The sequence below is a fragment of the Brassica napus genome, chromosome C1 (assembly GCF_020379485.1).
Source record: "Brassica napus cultivar Da-Ae chromosome C1, Da-Ae, whole genome shotgun sequence".
Lineage (NCBI taxonomy): Eukaryota > Viridiplantae > Streptophyta > Magnoliopsida > Brassicales > Brassicaceae > Brassica > Brassica napus.
This window is the reverse complement of record NC_063444.1, coordinates 46,193,819-46,208,117: the sequence shown is the minus strand read 5'-3', so window position 1 is coordinate 46,208,117 and position 14,299 is coordinate 46,193,819.

Below are 14,299 nucleotides of genomic sequence, written 5' to 3'. Positions count from 1 at the left end.
AAGACCTATATGATGTTGCCTTCGGGAAAACTTGGCGTGCATGTTTGCCCACCAAGCAAGAGTCACACAGTTGCTTTACTTCTGGTATCTCTGGTAAGCCATAGACCATCTCATGAGTCGCCATTGATATTATTGTCCTAAAGCTGATATGGCCCAGTCTAGCATGCCATTGCCAAGGCTCTTCTTCAAGTCTTGCGTGTAGACAAGCTACCTTACCGACTTTAAGCTTAATTTTATAAAGTCGGTTTGAAGATCTCTTAACTTTCACCAAGAGCCTTCCATTCGGATCTTTAAGAGTTAGATTGTCCTCCTTCATTCTGACATCACACCCTTGCTCTGTTGCTTGTCCTAGACTGATGATGTTGCTCCTTAGCTCTGGGATAAAGTAGACATCTGTCAATAGCTTTTGTTCTCTGGTTTTTGCTTCAAATAAGATCGAACCTTTCCCGTTTATATCAACGTATGATCCATCTCCAAATTTCACTTTTCCCCTAATATTTTCATTTATCTCAGTGAAATAAGATCTCTCTCCCGTCATGTGATTACTAGCATCATTGTCTAGATACCACATTCCATCTTCTTTCTTGTCTCCTTCAAACTTCTTCGGAATTATATTTTCTTCATTAAGAAACACAACTTCATGTAAGTACAGTGCTACATCAGCTTCTTCTATCTCATTCTTGTCTCATTCTTGCTTTTCTCCTTTCTTCTCCGGGCAGACAGATTTGAAGTGACCTTTCTTTTTACAGTGGAAGCACGTAATCTGTGAATAGTCTCGCTTTTCTTTGTTCCACTCACCACTACCTCGTCCTCTTCCTCTGTTGCCTCGACCACGGCCACGATTCCATCCTCTCCCTCGTCCTCTAGAGTCTTGATCATTAGTAGATTCAGAGTTAGAGAATAGAATACTGCCTTGTTGATCATTCGCTCCATCATCCTTAATGTGTTCTTCATAAGCTTTGAGTCTCCCAACAATGTCCTCATATTTCGTGGTGTTCAAATCTAACACTTGCTCGAGAGAAGCGGTGATATGAATGTACTTGTTTCGAGGAAGACTGTTTAGGAACTTCTTTACAAGCTTATGTTCTTCAATACTATGTCCTAACGAGGCCGCTTTTGATGCAAGTTCAGATAACTTCCCGGAGAAGGTATCTATTGAATCCGAGTCATTCATCTTTAGACGTTCGAATTCGTTCATCAAGGTCTACAATCGAGCTTCTCTTACACGATCTGCGTCAAGATTTCTAGATTTTATTGCTCCCCAAATCTCTTTAGGAGAACCTTGTTCACCAACTTGCAAGATCAAATTCTCGTGTATTGATTGAAACAAGAGAGCCGTAGCTACGTCATTCTTTTCTTCTTCAGCTGTTCTTGGTTCTATTGCTTCCCATACCTTATGAACTCTTAGAAAAACCTTCATCCGCATTGCCCAAACCGTATAATTGGTTGAGGTTAGCATTGGACAGACTACCGTGCCAGACACTCCTTCTCTTTTGCCTAACGCTTTCGCCTCCACCAGTGTTTTCGTATCAGCCATGGATACCAGCTATAAGAACACACAAAACCTGGCTCTGATACCAAATCAAGTCGCCAAGAACGTATGTTGTTTATGTGCAAAGCTCTTAATAAAACAGTTCCTTCGTTTTATTATTTCTTAACTTATGAGATCAACATACATTATAGATCTCTTTATATAGGTACTCGAAACCAGAGTTTTATCCTATTACACATTGTATTAGGAAACTTATCTTATATCCTAATCCTTATGTTATTTTAATTATCTTAATGAATAACTTGTTGCTTAAGTAATATATCCTAAGCTTATCCAACAGAAAACATTTCATCAAAATGGTAAAAGGAAAAAAAAAATCCCTCGAACATTATCATTTTAAATCGTAGATTCACATATAATAACACACACACACACGTATATATATATGGATATACACATTTGTATGTAGAGTACTGTACTCAACTACGTACATACAAACACACAGGTGAGGTAACATTAAAGCAATCAAATCATAAATATCTATGATCAATTAATTTGTACCAGGTACGTAGACGGATGAGTAATCAAGTCCACAACTAATTCGCTTTTTGGGTTTACACCTTGGCCTTCATTCTTCTACCGTCCAATAAATGAACCAATGAGAAGACATTTTCATTGTGACATTCAACTTTTACTTACGGCTTTTTTCAGTAACATATCCATTCCACACGTTGAGACAGAAGAGCAGCAAGTCGAGTTTTTGGAGTGAGTCAGTCAACAAGAGACTACAAATCCAGCAAACGTCAACAAAGCAAAAAAGTGGCCGTACTGTCTCGGGAATAGGTGAGCAATAATAGAGAGAGTACAAGCCGGTGGGCCAAAACTTAGGTGGTTCGCTTCACTCTTACTTGTCGTCGCGTCGGTGCACTTTTTATCTCTTTTTACTGAAACCAACCCCGCGTCTTCTTTTGGAGTCTTGTGGCTTCGTTGTTACATGATCTTTATTTTGTTTACTAAAATAATTTTCGAATGAATATGATTGGACGATTTTTACTCTTGTAGAGAATCCTCTCTGGCATTGTTTAATTCGCCCTTGTGCTTACCAGCTGGCCTATGGCTGTTACGCTATCACTCTCTCATCCTTTGACTTTATTTCTTGCTACTACGTAAACATTTACTACTACTGAGTATATATTCATCTTAGAATATCTCTTTGATTATCAATGGTAATTAGCTTTTAATCTATATACTAGGTGTTGTTTATAGTTTGAGTAGAGTTACTGTGGAGTATAAGTTTTACTTGGGCAAATGATTCTAATAATACTTCTTCTCTTCCCGAAAGTAAGATTTTATAGAGTATGCACGCTTATTAAAAATTTAATAAATATTTATAATTTAATTTATTTTTTACTTTATTATACACTTTTCAATAACTTTCCACCAATGAAATTTGATCAATTCAAATATTCTCAATTAATGTTCCTCAAAAATATAAAAAATGTACCTTAACGATATAGAAAATCTATCTTTGTGGAAAAAAAATCTAAAAAATTTTAGTTTCAGAAACGGAGGGAGTAGAAAGTTAGGCCAACTTGTAAGTACTACTAGTTGGGTATTATTACCCATGTTCTAAAAATCGGCCGCCTAATCTATTTTTTATTATTTTTTTATTTTATTTTTATTTTATTTTATTTTAAATAATATTTTTATTTGTTTATTTGATCTAAAATTTTATAAATATCATTTATATTCATGATGAAAATTACACTATATTAAGTTTATATATTCTATTTGTGTGTTTTATACAATCTTAAACATGAAAATGTATTAATGTTATACAAAATTAAAGATTAACATGTTTTATAACATAGTAAACCATCTAAAAATTCCGCCCCGCATAATTTCCGATTAATCTCTGATTTTCTCTTTATGCGCTAGGCCCAACCCGACCATCCGACTAGCGCGTTTCCGAACAGGGATTATTACTACTAATAAATACATAATCATTGAATGCAGTTTATTGGTATTTAATTGGGGACCAATAAACTTTTCAGGAGCCAGTTATAATCAGATCAGATCAATCATACTTTAGACGATTATATGATTGTATTATTGGTCAGTTCTAACTTAAATGAAATCAAACCGCCTATAATTACCATTTCACAGATCTAAAGATTCTTGCAGACATTAAAAAGTGTCATAAATTTGAATGCTGTCAAAAAGATACGGTTGTCTCCATGTTAGGTACGGTGTGGTACTTGAAAGCAAACATCAACCTCGTGGTTCGATGTGAACTCTACACGTGGCGAGCTTACCGATATCTTTTGTACGGTTCGAAGTTTGTTTACGTCAAACTATGCCATTTTCTAATATAGCTTATCAATAATTGAAAATAGGTTTCATTATATGCTACGAACAAAATCTAAGTTGCTTGGTTAAATGGTTTCATGAGCAAATTAAGGTCTAAATAAAGAGAACAAGATCCAAGCTCACGATTTTGTGCTGTTTTAGTGAAATTGTATTATTTGTTGTTATTGTTGAATGATTTTAAATTAAACGAGATTCATATGTATTAGTTAGATTCATACAAAAAACAGTGACTTATTTGATTTGGTGTTGGCCATTGTTTCTTTGAGTATTTCAAACCGTCTTATCACGTTAACTAAATTTACATTAAGTTTGTGAACTTGGTCAAATAAAAATGATACTATGTTTCTCTGTGAAAAAATGAAAATACTAAGTGGATTATTTAACGGTTGTATTCACAGTTTGAAAAATAAATTTTGATCTTAAACCATTCTAGAATTCATTTTTTTTTTAAATTAGTGAACTTCTGTAAATTTTTTTCTAAATGGAAAACCATGAACGAAACAATGCAGTTAATTACCTTTTTTGATCAATCAGTTAATTAACCTTTTTATGAATGAAAATAGTGCATTTTAATAACTATTACCATCATTCACTCATTGAGGTCTGAGCCGACAGTTGTATCCACTTAGTATATTTCAGAAACCTAAATGTTAGAAGGGAATAAAATCAGTAAGATAGTACAAGCTTAATCTAACTATTGATTTTATGATTCTTAAAACTCGGACACATATATCAAAATCTTTTTGGTTCACTGTTTCCGAAGGATTCTACTACTAAAGACATTTCTAACCCATTCTATTTTTTTTACTTTAAAATTAAGTGAAACAGAGTATGGAGTAAAAAATACTCCAACTCAACTCTATATATCATTTCGTACAGGATTTCATAATGAAGTTTACTTCATAAATAGAGTAATCTATTTTTTGTTTGTTCATGACTTCATTACAAAATGAGATATAAAATTGGATTGAAGCAATTTTATTTCATTTTTTCTTTTACTCCATTTTGGAATAAAAAATAGAGTTTTACATTAGAGATTAGAGATGCTGTAAAATATTTACATAAATCGTCTACTCCATATGTTCCTAAGTGTATGATGTTTCAAAAAAAATTGATGTTCTAATATATAAAATGTTTTCAATTTTCTAGGTAACTTTTACTTTATTAAAAATTGTGTAACCAATAATATTTAATAATTTATTTTATAATTTGTTGAATACAATTATTTTATGATTTTAATGATATTTTCTAGATAAAAAAAATTTTTTTCTTAATATGTGTGTTTTTCTTAAACATCTTATGTTTAGGAACAGCGGGAGTGTTATACATATAGATTCAGTCATTTATTTCTCTGTCTATAAACTAAGTGACGAGTATGTCTAGCTGGTGCTATTAGTTGCGACGTAACAGGACCAAAGATATTATTTAAGATGTGTGTTGGGTGAACTATGACCGTATGGTTTCATATTAGAACTTCGAGTTCGCTCTTGGTACTGATTTTGTTTTTTTCATCAAATCAAAGCGTTAAATTTTTTGTACTGTTACAAAGCAGTTTATTTTTGTCTTAACAAAGCAGTTAACTGTATGAGGTCGAGGGTACAAATTTATTGTATAGGATGACTATATAAACCATTATTATGTTCCATAATCGCTACAAGAAAACACATGCTTAACTACGAAAATTAACGAGGAAAAACAATCCTCGTAAATTTGCGTCGAGTTTACGACGAATTTACGTGAAAAACTAAAGTCATCGTTATTTCCTCGTAACGTAACGACAAAACTGTTTCGTCGTAAAGTGGATGTAATTTTACGAGTATTTTACGAGGAAAAACTATTTCCTCGTAAATACGACGTAAACTTTGCGTGATATTTACGAGGTAATAGTTTACGTGTATTTAGCGAGGAAATTGTTGAATCCACCAACTTTATAGGTGTTACACGTTTTTTTTGTCCACCTAATTAATTTTCGTCGTAAATTCATAGCAAAATTACAACTACCAGATTCGAATTTTCCTATAAATATGGATGTTTGAACATCATTTTAAACACACCAACAACAAAAAACGTGAAAGAAAAAAAATGGCTGGCTCCGGGACTATTTACGAGTTGCGGAAGTGGATGTATATGCATAGAGATGCTAACGGGAGAGTGACGAAAGAATACCTTGCGGGTCTGGAGACATTTATGCATCAAGCAGATTCAACACCGCTCGCCCAAGAAAGTGGTAAGATGTTCTGTCCTTGTCGGAAATGCAACAATTCGAAACTGGCAAATCGTGAAAATGTTTGGAAGCATTTAATAAATAGAGGTTTCACGGCAAATTACTATATCTGGTTTCAACATGGAGAAGGTTTTAATTATGATCAGAATGAAGCAAGTAGTAGTAATAGCAATTTTCAGGAAAAAGAACCGGTTGATCATCATTTGCATAATGAACATAGTTACCATCAGGAGGAGATGGTAGATTATGATAGGGTTCATGATATGGTAGCTGATGCATTCGTAGCTCATGATGAAGATGAAGAACCTAATATAGATGCAAAAAAGTTTTACGAAATGTTAAACGCGGCGAATCAACCACTTTACAGTGGTTGTAGAGAAGGTCTCTCTAAATTGTCGTTAGCTGCTAGAATGATGAATATTAAAACTGATCACAATCTACCTGAAAGTTGCATGAACGAATGGGCGGACTTGTTTAAAGAGTACTTGCCGGAAGACAATGTGTCTGCTGATTCTTATTATGAGATTCAGAAACTGGTTTATAGTCTTGGGTTGCCTTCGGAGATGATAGATGTTTGCATCGACAACTGCATGATCTATTGGGGAGATGATGAGAAGCTAGAAGAATGTCGATTCTGCAAGAAGCCACGATTCAAGCCGCAAGGACGGGGACGTAATAGGGTACCGTACCAAAGGATGTGGTACCTACCAATTACAGATAGATTGAAAAGATTGTATCAATCAGAGCAGACTGCTGGAAAGATGAGATGGCATGCCGAGCATACTCAGACGGATGGTGAGATGACTCATCCATCAGATGCAAGAGCCTGGAAACATTTCAACAAAGTACATCCAGATTTCGCTAGCAATATCCGGAATGTGTATCTCGGATTATGCACAGATGGATTTAGTCCGTTCGGAATGTCAGGGAGACAATATTCATTGTGGCCAGTCTTTCTTACTCCATACAACCTGCCACCGGAGATGTGCATGCAACGGGAGTTACTATTCTTGACCATATTAATACCTGGTCCGAACCATCCAAAAAGGTCCCTGGATGTTTTCCTACAACCACTGATAAAAGAGTTGAAGGATTTGTGGTCAACAGGGGTGAGGACGTATGACTGTTCAACGAAGACGAATTTTACGATGCGAGCGATGCTTTTGTGGACCATAAGTGATTTTCCTGCCTATGGGATGTTGTCTGGATGGACTACACATGGGAGATTAGCTTGTCCATATTGTAATGGAACGACAGATGCGTTTCAACTGAAGAATGGTAGGAAGACAAGTTGGTTTGATTGTCACCGTCGATTTCTTCCCATTGGCCATCCTTACCGAAGAAACAAGAATTTGTTTAGGCACAAAAGGGTTGTGAGAGACACTCCTCCTCCATATCTAACTGGAGAACAAATTGAAGCGCAAATCGACTACTACGGAGCTAACGAAACAGTTCGTTGGGGTGGTAATTGGCATGTCCCTCGTAATATGCCAGATTCTTACGGTGTTCATCACAACTGGCACAAGAAGAGTATATTTTGGGAGTTGCCATATTGGAAGGATCTTCTTCTGCGCCACAACCTCGATGTGATGCATATAGAGAAGAATTTCTTTGAGAACATCATGAATACAATATTGAATGTCCCAGGGAAGACAAAAGACAACATAAAATCGAGGTTGGACTTGCCGGATATTTGCTCAAGAAGCGAGTTACATATTAAAAGCAATGGACAAGTTCCCGTTCCGATATTCAGATTATCTTCAGAAAAAAAGTCGGTGTTGTTCAACTGGGTGGCATCAGAAGTGAAGTTCCCCGATGGGTATGTTTCGAATCTCTCTAGATGTGTTGAAAAGGGTCAAAAGTTCTCCGGGATGAAGAGTCATGATTGTCATGTATTTATGCAACGACTACTGCCCTTTGCATTTGCGGAGCTACTTCCAACAAACGTACATGAAGCACTTGCAGGTACGTAGTGTATTATATCACAATAATTTACAAAATAATATATGACTAACAATGTGTTTAATTTTTTTTGAATATAAAAGGCATTGGAGCATTTTTCAGGGATCTGAGCACACGCACTCTTAAAGAAGAAGTTGTGGAACAGCTTCAGGAGAACATTCCCATCTTATTGTGCAACTTGGAGAAGATATTTCCTCCCGGATTTTTTGACGTCATGGAGCATCTAGCTGTCCACCTCCCATATGAGGCATTGCTTCGTGGACCTGTACATTACGGATGGATGTATCAGTATGAGCGAGCCATGAAATATTTGAAGGGAAAAGCAAAGAACCTCGCCAAAGTTGAAGGTTCTATAATTGCTGGAAGTTTGACGGAAGAAGTTTCTCACTTCACATCGTACTACTTTGCGTCAAAAGTACGTACACGGAGAAGAGCTCCAAGAAGATATGATGATGGTGGTGTTGCGCCAACATATGCAGTTGCTGGTGTTCCAGACATCTTTAGCCAGATTGGGCGACTCGGTGGGAAGTCTAAAGAGGTTTGGTGGTCGAGTGAACAAGACGCTCATAGTGCACACACCTATATTCTACTCAATTGCGAAGATCCATTGATTCGTTATTTTGAAAGGTAACATATATTGACACTTCGAAACACATATAAGTATAATTAATTGTATAATTGCGAGAGATTCATTCCTATAAAATGTGATTTTACAGCCTATTTGTTTCTCAAGTCGAAGAAACATTTCCTGGTATATCCACAAGTGACGTAGACAAAAGGAAAGATCAACACTTCATTAAGTGGTTGCGGAATCAGGTATTAACTAAAAAAATTTCATACATTATCTGTATTTCATTAACATTCTCTTTATTTTTGCAGGTTGATTATGACGACGACGATGCAGATTATCCTAAGTGGTTACACGAAGTAATTCAATCTCCACTTGTAAAGGTCACCACATCACAGATGTATTTCACACGAGGCTATACTTTTCATACATATGACTATGGTAGACAACGGGCGACCAGTAACTATGGAATATGTGTGAAAGGGGAAACAAGTTTCTACGGGATCTTGACGGAGATTATTGAAGTCGAATTTCCAGGGATACTGAAGCTGAAATGCGTCCTCTTCAAATGTGAATGGTTCGACCCCGTCGTCAACAGAGGTGTTCGGTCTAACAAATTCGGTGTAGTTGATGTCAACGGTGGACGAAGGTACAACAAATTCGAGCCTTTCATCTTAGCTTCACAAGCAGACCAAGTTAGCTTCCTTCCATACCCTCGGATGAGAGATTCAGGTATAAATTGGTTAGCAGTAATCAAAGTTACACCTCGAGGACGAATCATCAGTGGAGAAGAACCACCATTGCAAGAAGAACAGATAAATGAAGTTGAGGAACCTGAACAAGAAATTGATGATATCCTTCTCATTGATCCGCATAATCACGAGTACGAAGATCTTACCGATGATGCCACAGACGAAGCTGTTGAAGACGAGTTTAATGAAAATGATGATGTTTCTAGTGATGACGAGAATGTCGATGTATCCGATTGATGTATTTGTTTTATGAATAAGATGAGGGAGTTTGTTTTATGAATAAGATAATGTGGGGTTTGTTTTATGAATAAGGTAATGTGGGAGTTTGTTTTATGAATAAGCAAATGTGGGAATTGTGGTTTGGAATGGAAATAAAGATGGGGTTTGAAATATATGAAGTAGAAAATAAGGAATATGGGGTTTGGGGTTTCGGGTTTCGGGTTTTGGATTCTAGGGATTTAAACATAACACTCGTTAATTCCACGTAAGCTTAAATCGTCGTAAAGTCCTCGTATTCCAACGAGTAAATAACGACGAAGGACTCGTTAATTCCACGTAGGACTAAATCGTCGTAAATACCACGTAGGATGAATTCGTCGTAAAAACCACGTAGGATGAAATCGTCGTAAATATAACGTAATACAACGAGGAAATAACGACGAAACCTAAAAATAAATATGGGGTTTGGAATATATGAAGTAGAAAATAAGGAATATGGGGTTTGGGGTTTGGGGTTTCGGGTTTCGGGTTTCGGGTTTGGGGTTTGGGGTTTCGGGTTTTGGGGTTCCGGGTTTTGGATTTCGGGTTTCGGGTTTCGGGTTTTTGGTTTCGGGTTTGGGTTTCGGGTTTAGGTGTTCGGGGTTTGGGGTTTCGGGTTTTGGATTTCGGGTTTCGGGTTTCGGGTTTCGGGTTTCGGGTTTCGGGTTTCGGGTTTCGGGTTCTAGGGATTTAACCATAACACTCGTTAAAAATAACGACGAAACTTAAAATTAAATATGGGGTTTGGAATATATGAAGTAGAAAATTAAAGATGGGGGTTTGGGTTTCGGGTTTCGGGTTTGGGGGTTGGGGTTTGGGGTTTCGGGTATGGGGTTTCGGGTTTCGGGTTTGGGTTTCGGGTTTCGGGTTTCGGATTCTAGGGATTTAAACATAACACTCGTTAATTCCACGTAAGCACAAATCGTCGTAAAGTCCTCGTAGGATGAAATCGTCGTAACTACCACGTAAAATGATTTAAACAAAACACTCGTTAATTCCACGTAAGCAGAAATCGTCGTAAAGACCACGTAAACGGATTTATACATAAACCCGTTAATTCCACGTAAGTACAAATCGTCGTAAATATCTCGTAGTGTACAAACTTGAAAAAAAAGGAAAAGGAGAGAAATACCAGATTAACATGTGGCAAGACTTCCAGCAATTATAATACGTAAGTCTCGCCCACATGAATTCTAATATCTTCTCCTTTTCCTATTTTTTTCAAATATTTATAATTTGAATAGGATTTTTTTGAGGATTGTGATTTGAGATAAGGTGTGATTTGGGAGTTTGTGTGTGGTTTGAGAGTGAGAGTTGTGGGTATATTTATAGGAAAGCAAGCCTCGTTAATTCCTCGTAAGGTAAATCGTCGTTAATACCTCGTATAAAAAAACACGGGCCTTTGTGATTCCTCGCAATTTCCTCGTAAAAAAAAAGACGGGCCTTTGTAACTGCTCGCTATTTCGTCGTAAACTTACGAGGAATTTGCGACGATATGTAATCTTATATATACACCCGAGCGCTCACTCTTTCTTTCCTCTCTACTTCCTCTCCATTTCGTAGCAATGGTTAGCCTCTCTGATTCCTCTCTAATTTGGTTAGTTTATGATAGATTAGGTGGTTAGTATAGGGAATTTAGATAGGTTTGCGGATTTTATGTTGTTTAGTGTTGATTATGTGGATAATGTTGGGAAATATATTGTTGATGTTAATTTTAAAAATTTCATTTTTTTTCCAGGTTCGAAAAGGAAGACTTACTGCCCATTACAGAGAGATCTTCGGTGAGCCGGGTAGTCGTTTAGACCCGGCCTCTTCTTCCGCTCCCAGTTCTTCGGGCCAGGAGACTGTCCCCGAGACTCAGTACACTCAGAGAGTCTCTGGGTCTACTTCTTCTACTGCACCATCGGCTCCTCATGTGCCTCCTCCGATGCCTCCTCCTGTGCCTCCTCCGATGGCACCTCCGATGGCCGCCGATATTCATCCTGATTTGATGGTGCCTCCGAGTGCTCCTTACTCGCAGTACACTGTAGAGGACATTCTCAGTCTGCCAGGCAGAGAAGGTTTACCAGTCATCGACCCAGACCGACCGGACGGAACTTTGTGGTATGTTGCATTAATTTTTTTTTAATTCGTTTAAATTTCTTTTATAACATTAAAAAATAATTTATATTTTAAATTTGTATTTTCCAGGTGGGGGGTTGACGGATGTCTTGCATCGGACGTAACCGACACGATCAAGGGTTACTTCTCCATGCCACATCCAAACTGGAGTAAGACGCCTCACTACGTCAGAAAGACGTGGTTCAAAATTTACGCTGTAAGTTTCTATTAATTAATTATATATACTTTAATTTTTTCATGATTTATATATATACTTTCTAAAAAACTAATTGTTAATTTATTTTTCCAACAGCAAAAATATACTTGGGCCTTGGGGATCACTGAGAGGGTGAGGAAGAAGTTTAACGCGAAGGCGAAAGTTCGCTTGTTGGACACGGTCTCCAACTGGAAGGGTGACTGGATCGTGAAGGGGTATGAGCGTGGCAAACCCGCTGAGCTCACCACGGATGTGTGGGATGGCCTCATCCGTTATTGGCGCCTTCCTGATTCCATTAGAATCGCCCAGGCTTGCTCTAACTCCCGTAACACGGTCGATGAGCACGGGAACGGGCCGATGCTTCACACTACGGGCCAAAAACCCCACGCCGGTGTCCGTTTGGAAATGGTAATTAAATATTTTATTAAATAATTTTTTTAATATATATATTAATTTATTCTAACTTTCTTAACTGTTTTTTAGGCCAAAGAGACGGGACATCTCCCTTCTCTTATGGAACTTTACGAGAGGACCCACAAGAACAAGGCGGGCGTATTTGTAGATGGCAAGTCCGAGCAAATCTACAACGACGTAGTTGCTCGGGTTGAAGACCGCCAGACTCAGCTGACCCAGCAGTCTACCGACGGATTACCCGTCACCTTATCCACACTTGACGTGGATAAGATTTACGAGGAGGTAAATTTTCAAAAAAATTAATTTTTTATTATTCATTTAATTTAACTTTAAATTTTTACTTACAATATTTATTTTTTGTTTTTAAGGTTGTCCCTAAAAAAAAGGGACGGACGTTGGGTATTGGTTCCGTCAACGATGTTCCGAGAGCGACATCGTCTTATGGTCAGCGACGGGATGATGAAGTCACTGAGCTGCGTAGAGAGTCCGCTCAGCTGCGTAACGAGTTGACCGCGACAAAATCTCGTATGGGTGGAGTCGAGGGTTTCTTGGACGTTATTGCGGCCACAAATCCGGAATGGGAGTCCATGTTGAGGAACATGCGACAACAACATCCCATTCAAGGCGAGTCATCCGACGTACATAACGAGGCGGATGTTACGAGGAGGAGTGATGAATTCTACCGGGCGATGAACGACCCTTAGTTTTTTTTTTGGTTGTTGTATTATATAAATTCAAAACTTATTTATATATAAAATATTTTCATTTTGATTTATTTTTATTTTAAATTTTAATTTATTATTAAATTAAATAATTTTAATTATTTTTTAATTATATTTTTTAATTCTGTAAAAATAATAAAAACAAAGTAAATTCGTAGCTAATGTACGACCTCTTTACGTGAAAACCTTACGAGGAAATGACGAGAAACAATTAACGACTATTTTACGAGGAAACATTTGCGAGGAAATAACGAGGAAAAGTTTACGAGTATTTTACGAGGAAATCGTTTCGTGGTTGTTACGTGTATTTTGCGAGGAAACTCTTTCAAGGTATTTACGTGTAGGTTACGAGGAACTCATTTCGAGGTATTTACGAGGAATTATAGCGACGTCTTTGCGTGGAATATTGACGTGGTCTTTACGACGAATCGCCCTACTTCGTCTTTACGACGAAATATATTCCTCGCTAACGACGGACGAGTAACGAGCAAACGCGCTTCCTCGCTATTTCGTCGTAAAGCCTCTTTTACGACGAAATAACGAGGAAAACCGCCCTCGTTAAGGTGATGTTTTCTTGTAGTGAATATTAATAACAAATCTCTATATAATAAAGTGATCAAAATCCATAATAAACACAGCTTTGTTGTAATACATTTTGATTGTCTAAAGCCACTGAAAAAGGGTTGTAAAAAAAAAACCCCCACTGAAAAAGGAAAATCAACCGTATGTTTGGTAAAAAAAAACAGTCGTAGTTATCAACTAAAACTCGTATGCTTCTAAGCCATTACACAATAGCACTAATGCTTTTAAGCCATTACGCAAAAAAATAGCACTAATGCTTTTGAAATAATTTAGTTGGTATATCCATATACGCGCATGTGCACGGAGACGGTTGCGTTATGCAACGTTTCAACCGATGGTTGACATTGTATTATACTGTTCTCTTGGGGGGAATTTTATGGGGTCTCTTTGTACTTAGTACATTCATTTTAATTCTATTGGGAGAAATCAATTATTAATAGATTTTCTTTTTGTACGGGTCTTTACTTTATCAATGTATGATATATAGTATAATGTACGTATCTCACTGCGTACGTATGATGAGTAAAGTTACGCGTATATATATGATATGACCTCATGTTCATACTCACTTTTTATTCATCGTTTCAGTTTTGTAGTACATAATATTAAAAATATATCAGGATACCAAAGGTTTTTGC